Source organism: Balaenoptera borealis, assembly GCF_965194805.1.
Source record: "Balaenoptera borealis genome assembly, chromosome: 13".
In the NCBI taxonomy this organism is placed as follows: Eukaryota; Metazoa; Chordata; class Mammalia; order Artiodactyla; family Balaenopteridae; genus Balaenoptera; species Balaenoptera borealis.
Window position 1 is genome coordinate 45,559,227 of NC_138870.1, and position 12,791 is coordinate 45,572,017.

The 12,791-nt window shown below is 43.3% G+C and overlaps 1 long non-coding RNA gene across 3 annotated transcripts in view; it reads left to right on the forward strand.

Moving 5' to 3' along the window:
• Window positions 1-12,791, forward strand: part of LOC309609690 — a 205,383-nt gene that overhangs the window by 135,978 nt on the left and 56,614 nt on the right. The gene's annotated exons all lie outside the window — the stretch shown is intronic.

Sequence of the window (12,791 nt, forward strand, 5' to 3'; positions counted from 1 at the left end):
TGCTCCATTCCACACCCCTCATAGTGCAATTTAGAGACTGAATTAATAATACTCCAAGGTACTAGAGGTGAACAGTTACCTAGATAATTTGAACTCTATAGACATCTTTTGTTTTTATGAAGCATGTTTAGATAATTAAAATATCCATATGATTGCCTCTACAAGCCTCACCTTTGGTCAAGTAAACACAATGAGATGGGTGTATCTTTTATCATAGAGATTGATCTCTAATATACTCCTAAAGGATTCTTTCTTTGGTCATAACACGGAAAAGATAAACTACTGTGTTTCTTTGATTCATCAACAAATTGCCTTACTTGTGATAGCTGATACTCTGGACAAGGGTACAAAATGAATAAGACAAGGTGTCTACCTTTTAGGTGCTTTCAGGTTGGTGGGAAGATAGACAAGTAAACCAGCATTTACAATAAAATGTGACCAGAGCTGCGATGGAGTTGTGCACAGGATACCAGGTGAGGGCTAGACATCTAACTCAGAGGCAAGGAGGTGTCATTTACTGGCCCTGTTGGCAGAAGGGGGTGAGTGGTTGTGGTGGCAGAAGACTAAGCCTAGACACTGGACAGTCTTTCTCAATTAGATAATGATTTTGTCATCTATGCACTCATGCTTGAACAAGGACCAATTATGTGCTAGTCACTATGCTAAGTCTTATTTAAAGATGAATAAGATTGAGGCTTCCCTGGTTGTGCAGTGGTTAAGAATCCACCTGCCAATGCAGGGGACACGGGTTCGAGCCCTGGTCCTGGAAGATCCCACACGTTGCGGAGCAACTAATCCCGTGCGCCACAACTACTGAGCCTGCGCTCTAGAGCCCGCGAGCCACAACTACTGAAGCCCGCGTGCCACAACTACTGAAGCCTGCGCACCTAGAGCCCGTGCTCCACAACGAGAGAAGCCACTGCAGTGAGAAGCCCGCGCACCACAACGAAGAGTAGCCCCTGCTCACCACAACTAGAGAAAGCCCGCGCGCAGCAACGGAGACCCAACACAGCCAAAAATAAATAAACAAATTTATTTAAAAAATAAATAAATAAAGATGAATAAGGTTAAATTCCTGCCATCAGGAATTGCAGTTTAGAGTGGTGGACAGAAAGAGAAACATTTAAAATACAATGTGATAAGGCCTGAGGTAGAAGCATGGGAAAGCTGACAATTCCTCAGTGAAAGCCAGTGGAAATGTTATGCTGTTTAGAATGCTTAGAAGGGAAAAAAAGGACTTACCCTCAATGACTTACTCTCTTACTCCTTTGAAGTCTGTGAATAGGTTGATTCAAATTGCACTGTGCAGTTTATTTATCATCTGGAATCCCAGCAGTTGAAGGATCCGGAATATATCAAACTTCCCAGGTCTCTGTCTGGGCACCTTTTTTAGTTCAGGAAGCAATTAGTCTGAGAGAGACAGAAGAGAGAGTGTAGGAGCAGAATATATATCCTTTTAAAATAATTTAGTAACAACCCTAGGTAAGTGACCAATAATTTATAGAGTCTATTCTTTTTATAGAGATATTTCCTTGCTGCTCAACCAGCAAGCTTGCCGGGTTTAGAGGATTAATCTTTGACGTAGTAAATATGCTCAAGTTGTAATTCAGTAGCAGGGATAAAGAGAACTTAGACTTGTATTGTATAAGGGAAAAATATTAAACGGATTTGTCCAGGAACTTACATGGTTGTCCTCATTGTTTCTTGTACCTTAGCATCCCGAGTTTCAGAACTGCAAGGGACCCTTTAATCCAGTGTCCTTATTTTACAGATGAGAAGACTAAGACTTATGGTACGTGAGATGGTAAGAGATCCAGGACTGGAACTCATGTCTCTTGAGTCACACTTCAAGACATTTAATACTACACTTTGCTACTTCGTGTCACATTCAAACTCTAGCCTTACTAGAAAGACTCCCCTATCAACGTCCTTCCACTCGGTTCTTTTCTGTCCCTCCCTATTGTCAACTTTAGCCAAACCCAGCTGCTTCCTGGCCTCCTACCCACACTACATGTTTTCTGGCTTCTGAAACGTCCCTTAAGCACTTCCATCCCTAGACTGGGATACCTTCACTTTTCTCTCCCCTCTGTTCCCTTCTTCTTCTCCAACCAAGCTTCACACTTCCTCTTCCAGGAAGCCTTCCCGAAGTCACCTCTTCTGTCTTTTAAAAAATTTTTATTTTATTTTATTTTTTGGCCACACCGCGCGGCATGTGGGATCTTAGTTCCCTGACCAGGGATCGAACCCACGCCCCCTGCATTGGAAGCATAGAGTCTTAACCACTGGACCGCCAGGGAAGTCCACCTCTTCTGTCTTTGAATGCTTCTTGGCGCTCCATCTTTTTAGCCCAGTTGTTTGTTTTGCGCTTGCTGCTTTGTTGCTTAATAAGCATTCTGAAGTCAGCTTCTAGATATTTAGGTTCTGTCAATTTACTTAGATTAGGAGCTTCCTAATAGCAAGGCCTGGAACACATGGGGGAATTTTACATTGCTGCCTTACTACCTGGGTTTGGATAGGCTAAGGAAGTTAAAGTCACTTCTGTAATTGGGGAAAGGAAAGAAGAAAAGAAGACTGACTTAGAGATAGGTGGGTATGGTTATCCTGCTTTGAGCCTGGGGCACATTTGAAATGATTTCTCTTTTTTTTTTTTTTATTTATATACTTAAGTGTTTTTCTTTTTCTTTTTTTTTTAAAGTTTTCTTTTTTTAAAAAAAATTTGTTTATTTATTTACTTATTTATTTTTGGCTGTGTTGGGTCTTCGTTTCTGTGCGGGGGCTTTCTCTAGTTGCGGCAAGCGGGGGCCACTCCTCATCGCGGTGCGCGGGCCCCTCACTATCGCGGCCTCTCTTGTTGCGGAGCACAGGCTCCAGACGCGCAGGCTCAGTGGTTGTGGCTCACGGGCCTAGTTGTTCCGCGACATGTGGGATCTTCCCAGACCAAGGCTCGAACCCGTGTCCCCTGCATTAGCAGGCAGATTCTCAACCACTGCGCCACCAGGGAAGCCCTGAAATGATTTCTTAAGGTTATTTCCAGTCCTGGGATTCTGTAACCGTGTGAACCAACTTGGATGTGCTATAGCCTTAACCTGATGCTGTCACCAATTTGTAGCCTGTGTTAAATGAGACAGCACCCTGCAAGTAGTAGGTGAAAGATTGGCATATGCACTGCATGTTATGAAAAAAAAAATAGCTGGCGAAAGGACTTTCCTCTGTGGAATGCATTGTTAGGCGGAGCACCTGGCTGCCCAGTGGATGACCTTGGTTGCTGCCTGGAGGTCTCTACCCCAGGGAAGGGAGGCCCTGAGAGCCATTTTGACCCAAGTTCAAATTCCCTAGAACACACAAGCTGATCTCTTGCTCCAAGGCCCAGTCAAAGAGGCTCCAGTGTGTTTATTGACTCTTGCGTGTCCCTGCCCTGGAGAACAAACAGCTCAACCTGACTCATTCCCTCCACCAACTGTACTCAGTTCATTGCTGGGGTTTGCCAGGAAAAATCCCTCAGACCCTATGGAAATAAGGGAGCCAATGGTTATGGGTGTCTGGTTATAGATTCCTACTCCTCTTTCCCGTAGAACATTAATCTTCTCTGGAGGTGCAGAAGACAAGCAGTAACTTCGAATTCACTTGGCCTGGGCTCTCTCCATTGCTTGAGGCAAATCAGCTTGCTTCCCTGATTTATCCACTCAGCAGATATTTATTGAATGCCTGCTATGTGTGTGGCTCTTGCTTCTCCTGATGCGGGCTTGCTGATTTTTGCTCTGGAGGATGCTGATACTTCCATCTTGTAACTAAATGATTTGAAATTCCCCTTTTATAGCATCTAATAATAATAATAATAACGCATGTTTTTCTCCTTTTCCACCATTGGAAGAACTTTGCTTCTGAACCCTAACTATCTCCTTTCATTAAGTCTTTGATGGATTATTCCTATCTTTTGGAATATCCTTCCACTGATGCTGAAAACTTGGCCTCTGTGCACCGGTGCCAAATCGAATCTCGGAGACAGAGTTTTGGGTGAAGTAGAAAAGAATAGCTTTCCTGCTTTGCCAGGTGCAGGGGGACACAGCCGGTTCCTGCCCTCAAAAGCTGTGTGTCCCACCAGGAGGATTCGGTAAGGAGTTTTATAGCAATGGTTCAAGGGCAGTGTTGCTCATAAGGTTAGGGTGTGTGCAGGGCCTGCTCTCCTTTAATCTGGTCTCAGGTAATCTCTTGATGAGCTTCTCTGGTCCCTTTAATCTGGTCTCAGATTGTCTTCTCTGGAATGAAGAATGCTGATGTCTTCCATTTGTTGAGGGTTTTAGTCCTGTAAAGAACTTAAAAATACTGTTATGTGTATCTCCTGAGGCAGAACCAGGACCCTGCCCCAAGGCTGCACTATTGTTTCTTGCTGCTCCTCCCTTGTCTCTGCATACCCTCCCTTCCCTGATTAGCAGTTTTTAAAATCTGCCCTTTGGGACTCAGGGAAGGTCATGGAGGCTGGAGTCTGTTCCTTACAAACAAGGAACGGGAGACACGGAAAGGCTTCTGTGCCCAGGAGCTCCACAGGGTCCTGCTTGGTTTTACCACCATGCTTTTCATTGAACCCTGCTTCACATTTTCCTCCATAGAGGAGGAGGCAGTCTTATGCTCATATTTGTGCTCAATTCTCTCTTTTTTAGAAGGAACTCAACTCAGACCCTCCCCATTGTTGTGTTTAGGGGAGTGCTGTGTTTCCTAAACTGTGTAATCACCAAAACAGTCCCACGTGATGTTAATAGGAATTTATTTTAAAAGTATTACATGATCAGGTCAGTGTATGAAACACTGGGCAAAATTCTTAAACTGCAGGACTTCTCAGAACCTTTAACGTATTGATATTCATTTTGAATTTCTAAGAGGGGACATAACATGCAATATTATTAGACCACAGAACCCTTTTCAAAGAACAATGTTTTGTCAATTTGGGGGACGTTAATGTTTCATGAACTTCAGTTTGGGAAATGCTGATGTAGTGGAAGGAATATTGGACTAAGCGACAGGAACCTGGCATTGCACCTCTTTCTAGGTGATTCTGGGTAAGTCATTTCCCCTCTCCTTTACTGGGAAAATGAGGAATCTGAATTAAATGATTCCTCAGTCCTCTCCTGGCTCTGACATTATATAATTTTTCCCTTATTATTCTGTTTCTTTTTTAATGTTTGTTTCTACCATTAGTCTGTGAATGCCTAAGATCGGTGTTACATCTCTTATTCTGTGTATCTTCCTGAAACATCTAAGACAGAGTCCATCCAAAGATAAAGGGGGGATAGAATGAAAATGCCTTACAAGTGCTGGCCACTGTACAAAGACATCCACAGGTAGGCCCAATCTCCCAAGAATCAAAACCTCAGAATCTAAGATAGATATCCTGATATACCCATAAAGGGCACACAAATAATGGAATAAGACATTAAACCAGTAGGTGACTAAAGAGAGCTGGAATAAATGCATTTTAGACATTAGAGGAAAGGAAAGCTATTTATGGAAAGAAAACATGGTTGTTCCATAAGCAGCTGAATGTCTTAAGGGAAAGCTCTGAGAAGACTCCTTGGAAGAGAGGAGCACTGATATCAAGCGAGGAAAGAGGATATTCTCTGCTGATGGGGTGGTTGCAGAGAGCAGGTATCCCTGGTTTATGGGGCAACCTACTTGGCTGAAAATTCAAGGCGAATAGAAGAACGCTGATCTGGGAAGTGTGATGGGATGGACCTGGTGCTGAGAGTCAATGAGGGAGAAGAAGAGCTTTATCTGGAGCATCTGGAAAAGTAGGTCAACACTCATTTCACTGGGGAGGTTGAAATCCCAGGGTGCTTGGACACGACACGCACATATGTGGATGGCCTTGGAGACAGACAGATTCCCTAGTGGGTGGCCCAAACCTTTTGCTTTCTCTTGCATTGGGTGTGATGAGCTTGAGCCCTAGCTTAAGTGTGTTCCTCTGGGCACTGTCACTCAGAGAAGAGAAGAGTGATGAGGGAGACGCTTATCTTTATAGCTTTTCTTATTTGACTTATATTCTGTTTGTGTGTGTGTGTAGTCTGTATGCACCTATGTGTACGAATGTATGTTTATATGAGTAAGTGTGCACTTGCCCATGTTTGTGGAAACATGGCCATGTTTTATGTGTATATATCAGTTTGCAAAGTGTTTATATGCCTATCTATGGCTGTGTCTGTTGTAAAAGGATTTTACAGTACAATTTTATAAGTGTGTAAAATGGTATATACACTACATGTGTATTTGGAGAGTGGTCTGTTTTATATATGAGACATATATTCACATGTATATTTTATATATGAACATTTATGTGTATTTGTATGTCTGTATCTTAGGCTGTATCTTTTTGAGTTACTTATTTTTACATTTCTTTGTCTTTGGGGGTGGGTTTGTTTTAGTAATTCACTAAGTATTTATTGAGAGCCTGCTATGTACAAGGTACATGTCTATGTATATATATGGGGTGTGCCTCCTTTTGTGGGTATGTATGGAAAGTGCACATGCACTTAGGTATATGTCACGAGTTTGAAATGTCTATGTGTATCCTAATTTTCTCATCTATCTAATTTTTAAATCTTGCCTTGCAGATTCTTGTAAGCTCCCCCAAATCTTTTTGGAAAAAGCAGGAGATAACTAACTCGATGTAGCATAAGCATTTCACATGGGTATGCCCACATGGAGTGACATTATGCCTTGTTCATCATCCATCTGAGATCTCCTCCTGGGCCTTTGTGCCATCTCACACTAGGCACTTCTTGCTCCTATAAAGCTTGGGAAACTACCTAAAACACTCATCCACCACTATGAATAAGTAGGCTGTTTTCCCTTCCTGGTCTGTCGAACCAGGAAAAAAAGATAGCAGTTAGTCAACAACAGGTATTAAGCTCTAGCTATTTGAGAAGATTTTTTTCTTTTCCTTGTCCTTCTCCCTGGCCTCATTTTTTCTATCCTTCAACCAGTTCTCCTAATCCCTTGAAAGAGAGGCACAAGATTTTCTTTTCCTCCCGAGAAACCAGAGCAAAAGAGATTTTGCTCCAAGGGAATCTGCTCCCATATTATGGGGTTTGTCAATAATGTTCCTTCATTAAGATAGAATCTCCGTAGAATGAAAGAAGCCTCGGCTCTTCGTGAAAAGAGTTGTTTTCTCTTGGGGGTGGGTGGGTAGGTGGGGGTATTAAATAAACCTGTTTTTTAAAGAAGTACCTCTGCAGCAAGGAAATATGTTATTATTGTAATTGATGCTAATTATACTTATTACTATAATAACCATTTCGTTGTAACAAATGATGTAATCCTCTTTATTTCTGTTGCTGCCAGGGGCGAGTGGTGTGTCTACAGCAAGAGGGGATTGGTGAGGAGGTGCAAGCAATCCAGTGACAGCGAAGCAGCTTGGGCTGGTGAATGGCTTTGCTGCTCAGGGGCTGGGGGAGGCAGGCAGAAGATAGCTAGATTGTTTTACTCCCCAACTTCTCTTTGGAACTTCCCATTTTAGGCCCTTTCTTATAAGTATTTAATTATTCAGTCAGACTTTCATTTATTCACTCAACAAACATTCATGTAGTACCTGCTATGTTTCTTATGTTAGAGTCGAACCTAGTGGTATAAAGTAAATAAGACAGGATCTTTACTGCTGAGAAGCTCAGAGTCCAGTGGTGCAGACTGGCAGGCAAAGACTGTTCTCAATGCACTGGGATAAGTGAGCTATAGGGAAGCGTATTTAAAGTGCTATGTGTATGGAAGCTCAAAAAGCTGAGGTTTCTGGAGGAATGCTAGGAGTTTGCGGCACAGAGAGGGGGAGTTGGTCATTCCAGGGACAGGGAACTATTAAAAGTATAAACTCATGATGAAGCCTGTTTGTTTTGTAGTATTAGTATCAATAATAATAGTGGTTAATATTACTTCATATCAGGCACACGCATTTGCATGTTTTGATTCATTTAATCTTTACAACAAGGCTATGAGGTAGGACTGTTGTGAAGATGAAGTGAACCAATAGATGGCAAGTGCTTAGAATAGTACTTAATATGGAGTCATATTAGCTATTTTTATTCTTGTCTCATTATTGCTATTCCTATTTAACAGATGCAAAAACTGAGGCTTGGGTAGAGTAACTTGCCCAATTTCACATATATAGTGAGCAATAAAGCATGGGTTTGAAACTCAGTCCTGAATAGAGTCCCAGTCTTCAACCACTCTTGTAATTAAGGTGTAGGGTACACACTAGAGAGAGGTGATAATTTGTAATGAAACTGCCAAATAGTTTGGGGCTAAAGTGTGAGTAGTCTTATGTACCATTAGGGGTTTCCAAACAGAGGAGTAACAAGATCAGAGCTGTGTTTTATTTATTTATTTATTTATTTATTTAATTTATTTATTTTTGGCTGCGTTGGGTCTTCGTTGCTGTGCACAGGCTTTCTCTAGTTGCGGTGAGCGGGGGCTACTCTTCATTGCGGTGCACGGGTTTCTCATTGCGGTGGCTTCTCTTGTTGCAGAGCATGGGCTCTAGGTGCGCGGGCTTCAGTAGTTGTGGCTCACGGGCTCTAGAGTGCAGGCTCAGTAGTTGTGGTGCACGGGTTTAGTTGTTCCACGGCATGTGGGATCTTCCCAGACCAGGGCTCGAACCCGTGTCCCCTGCATTAGCAGACGGATTCTTAACCACTGCGCCACCAGGGAAGTCCCCAGATCTGTGTTTTAGAAAGACAATTCCAGAACCATTTTTGAGAGCAATCCTAGCTGCTGGTCCCTACCAAGAGGCCCAGTTTCTCCAAACAAAACCAAGAAACACAACCAAGGCTCCAAAGATCTCTTTAAGAACATCCCGATTCCTGCTACCACACCTATGAAACTCACCTTTGCTCCTGCCTGGCAAATATCTGCTTCTGGGGGCACTTACTCTAAGGAGGAAGTCCTTAAGAGTGTTGATCAAGGGCTTCCCTGGTGACGCAGTGGTTAAGAATCTGCCTGCCAATGCAGGGGACACGGGTTCGAGCCCTGCTCTGGGAAGATCTCGCATGCCGCGGAGCAACTAAGCCAGTGCGCCACAACTACTGAGCCTGCACTCTAGAGCCCGCGAGCCACAACTACTGAGCCCACGTGCCACAACTACTGAAGCCCGCGCGCCTAGAGCCCGTGCTCTGCAACAAGAGAAGCCACCGCAACGAAGAGTAGCCTCTGTTCGCTGCAACTAGAGAAAGCCAGCGTGCAGCAACAAAGACCCAACACAGCCAAAAATAAATAAGTAAATAAAATAAATTTTTAAAAAAGAGTGTTGATCAAAATCATAGCAATTTTTATAACCTAAATGGGAAAAGAACTTGAAAAAGAATAGATACATGTATATGTATAACTGAATCACTTTGCTGTACACCTGAAACTAACACAACATTGTTTTTTAAAAAATATTTATTTATTATTCATTTATTATTATTATTATTTTTTATTTAGGCTGTGCCGGGTCCTAATTGTGGCATGAGAGATCTTCGTTGCAGCATGTGGACTCTTGGTTGTGACATGCAGGCTTCTTAGCTGCGGTGTGCAGACTTCTTAGTTGTGGCATGCATGTGGGATCTAGTTCCCCGACCAGGGATCAAACCCAAGCCCCCTGCATTGGGAGCTCGGAGTCTTACCCACTGGACAATCAGGGAAGTCCCTAACACAACATTGTTAATCAACTATACTCACATATAAAGTAAAAATTAAGAAAAAAAACAGTCTTTAAAAGAAAAAAGAAAGAAAGACAATTCCAGAAAACTGGGACAATGTGGACAACTGGCATCTGAGAAGGCTAGTCCTTAGTCTCAGTGTGTTCTGCTCAGCAGCTGATACAGCCAACGAGAGCTGCACTACTGCTTTAGTTGACTGCGGGACATGGAAGAAAAAAGAGTGGGGGAAACTCTCAGGTTAATAAGATCTGGGGAGAGAGCCAAACCAAATTTCCAAGCCCTCATAATTGGGTTGTCTAAATGGGCCGCAGTATATAATATCTATAGGCCTTCACTTCCATCAGTGTTAGTAGAAATTTCGAATTTCCCTAATTTGGGGGCTGGGGCCTTGTCTGTCTTGTTCACCACTATCTCTAGTACCCAGCAGAGGGCCTGGCAATAATATATACTGATAAATCCATCATGTGGATGATTTTTCACTCTTCTGGAGCTCTGGGTACCTCAAGCTTGGCCTAACGCTCCCACAATTGAATTTTTTTATTATTAATCAAAAAAGTTATTCCTCCTATTATCAGTGCCCTCTCTTCACCCCATCACACACACAGACATGTATTCCTCCACCTTCTCCTAACCTGTCCCCGTAAGTTCAGCCACTTCCCCTTAGTGGAGTTTGACGAGTACATCAAAGAGGATAATAATGATGGCTAACATTGATCGCATGCTTACCGGGTGCGAGGCAGAACCCTAAGCACTTTACACGTGTTGACTAAGGTCTCACACCAACTATGAGGAGATACTGTTATTATCCCAACTTTATAGATGAGGAAACTGAGCTATGAGGAAGTCAAGTAACTTGCCCAAGATCGCACAGCTATTAAGTAGCGTAACCTCATCCAATACACCAGTACCTCGAAAACCTTAATTAGCCTACAGACCACCTGGGGCCTTATTAAAATGCTCATTCTGATTCAGTGAATCTAATGATGGGGTCCAACATTCTGCAACATTCTTTAATAAGCTCCCAAGTGATGCTGATGCTGTTGGTTCATGGACCACAGGGCGAGGAGTAAGGCTCTACACTTTGTTCACTGCGTCTCCATGTCAACCATTTTCAGACTCACATTGTCACGAGCTGTCAGAGTTGTTTCCTGAACAGACAGGACATTTGTTTAAAACAGTTCTGTGAACCATACGAGTCAGCTTCGTCCTGGAAAAAAAAGGAGAGTTGGCACTTGGCTGATTGTATTGACACGTCTTGGTGATTGATGCTTGTGCCAAGAACTGAGCCTAAGTGACGAGAGGGTGGCTTTAGACTTCCTGGGTGCAGACCCTGCTTACTGTAGGCTCTGGGCATGTCTACTGACTGATGGCCACTGGTGGAGTCATCTCCATCCCTATTCCATTGCGGCCAATAGTTGAATTAGACCAAGGGTTTACGGTGAACGTGACCCAGACTCAAGGCTTCTGCTGTAGTCTGTTGACTAGCTGTGTCTCTAGAAGTACCCAAGCCCAGATGTCTAGAATTCTTCCTTGTTAGCCTCTTCCAAATGCAGAATTTAATAAGAGAAGGCAAGAAGGTATGGGAGAAAAGAGTAGATCAATAAATTTATTAACAAGTATTTATTGAGGCCCTGATATTAAAAAGCGGTGATTTTGCCCTAACCCCCCAGGCCTCAGATTAGCTGCAGGAATAGTGTTGTCAACTCTCATTCAATATCTTTTCCTAATCAAGGCCACCTTCTCCTTTATTTCCCAGCAAGGTGTACTTATGAGACACACTTCCTAAGACAATTCTGAAAACAGAGACACATTTTTGGAAGATTAAAAAAAAATGTTGCATTAAGAAGTCCAAAAGACATTATTTAATTTTTCTGTTGACTTGGTGAGAGCCATGTTACAGCTCTTCTGCCTTAGCCCAGGTAACTGGGAGTTGACTATAGCCATTTAGGTGGGAAGCTGGACCCCTAAGTTCTCCTATAACTTTTTTTTTTAAATTTATTTATTTATTTTTGGCTGTGTTGGGTCTTCGTTTCTGTGCGAGGGCTTTCTCTAGTTGCGGCAAGTGTGGGCCACTCTTCATCGCAGTGTGCGGGCCTCTCACTGTCGCGGCCTCTCTTGTTGCGGAGCACAGGTTCCAGACGCGCAGGCTCAGTAGTTGTGGCTCACGGGCCTAGTTGCTCTGCGGCATGTGGGATCTTCTCAGACCAGGGCTCAAACCCGTGTCCCCTGCATTGGCAGGCAGATTCTCAACCACTGCGCCACCAGGGAGGCCCTCTCCTATAACTTTAAGATTCTCTGATTTCATTCCAATCAGCCTTGGGGGCCTCTGATGCTCCAGTGAAGCAGTTAAGACCCCCACAGGCAATATTAACTCCAGGTAGGTTTTCTCTTGGAAAAACCTTAGGCCACTCAGCTCTTGGAGAGTTGGAACTCCCAGAGGGGGAAGCAGAGATCGTAGTGTTGAGGGATTTCTTCCATTCTTTCCATTCCTTCCTGTCCCCATGGCTCTCCTTACAGTCCAGAAGAGCACCAGCCATCTAACTGATTGTTCAGCTTTCAGACCCTTCTTCAACTTTTCCTATTTAAATAAAAATTTAAAACTAGGTTACTAGTTCTTTAAACAAACATTTTAAAGTGCCTATTATCAATAACACATTGGGCTGGTTGCTATGGACTATAAAAAATGAATGAGAGGGAATTCCCTGGTGGTGCAGTGGTTAAGAATCCGCCTGCCAATGCAGGGGACATGGGTTCGAGCCCTGGTCCGGGAAGATCCTGCCTGCCGCGAAGCAGCTAAGCCTATGCGCCACAGCTACTGGGTCTGCGCTCTACAGCCCGGGAGCCACAACTACTGAGCCCGTGTGCCACAATTACTGAAGCCCGTGTGCCTAGAGCCCATGCTCTGCAACAAGAGAAGCCACCACAATGAGAAGCCCGTGCACCGCAACAAAGAGCGGCCCCCGCTCGCGACAGCTAGAGAAAGCATGGGTGCAGAAACGAAGACCCAACGCAGCCAAAAATAAATAAATAAATAAATAAATAAATCCCCTCGTGCCTTTAAAAAAAAAGTGAATGAGAGATAATCATTATTTTCACAAATAGCCTAGTAGAGTT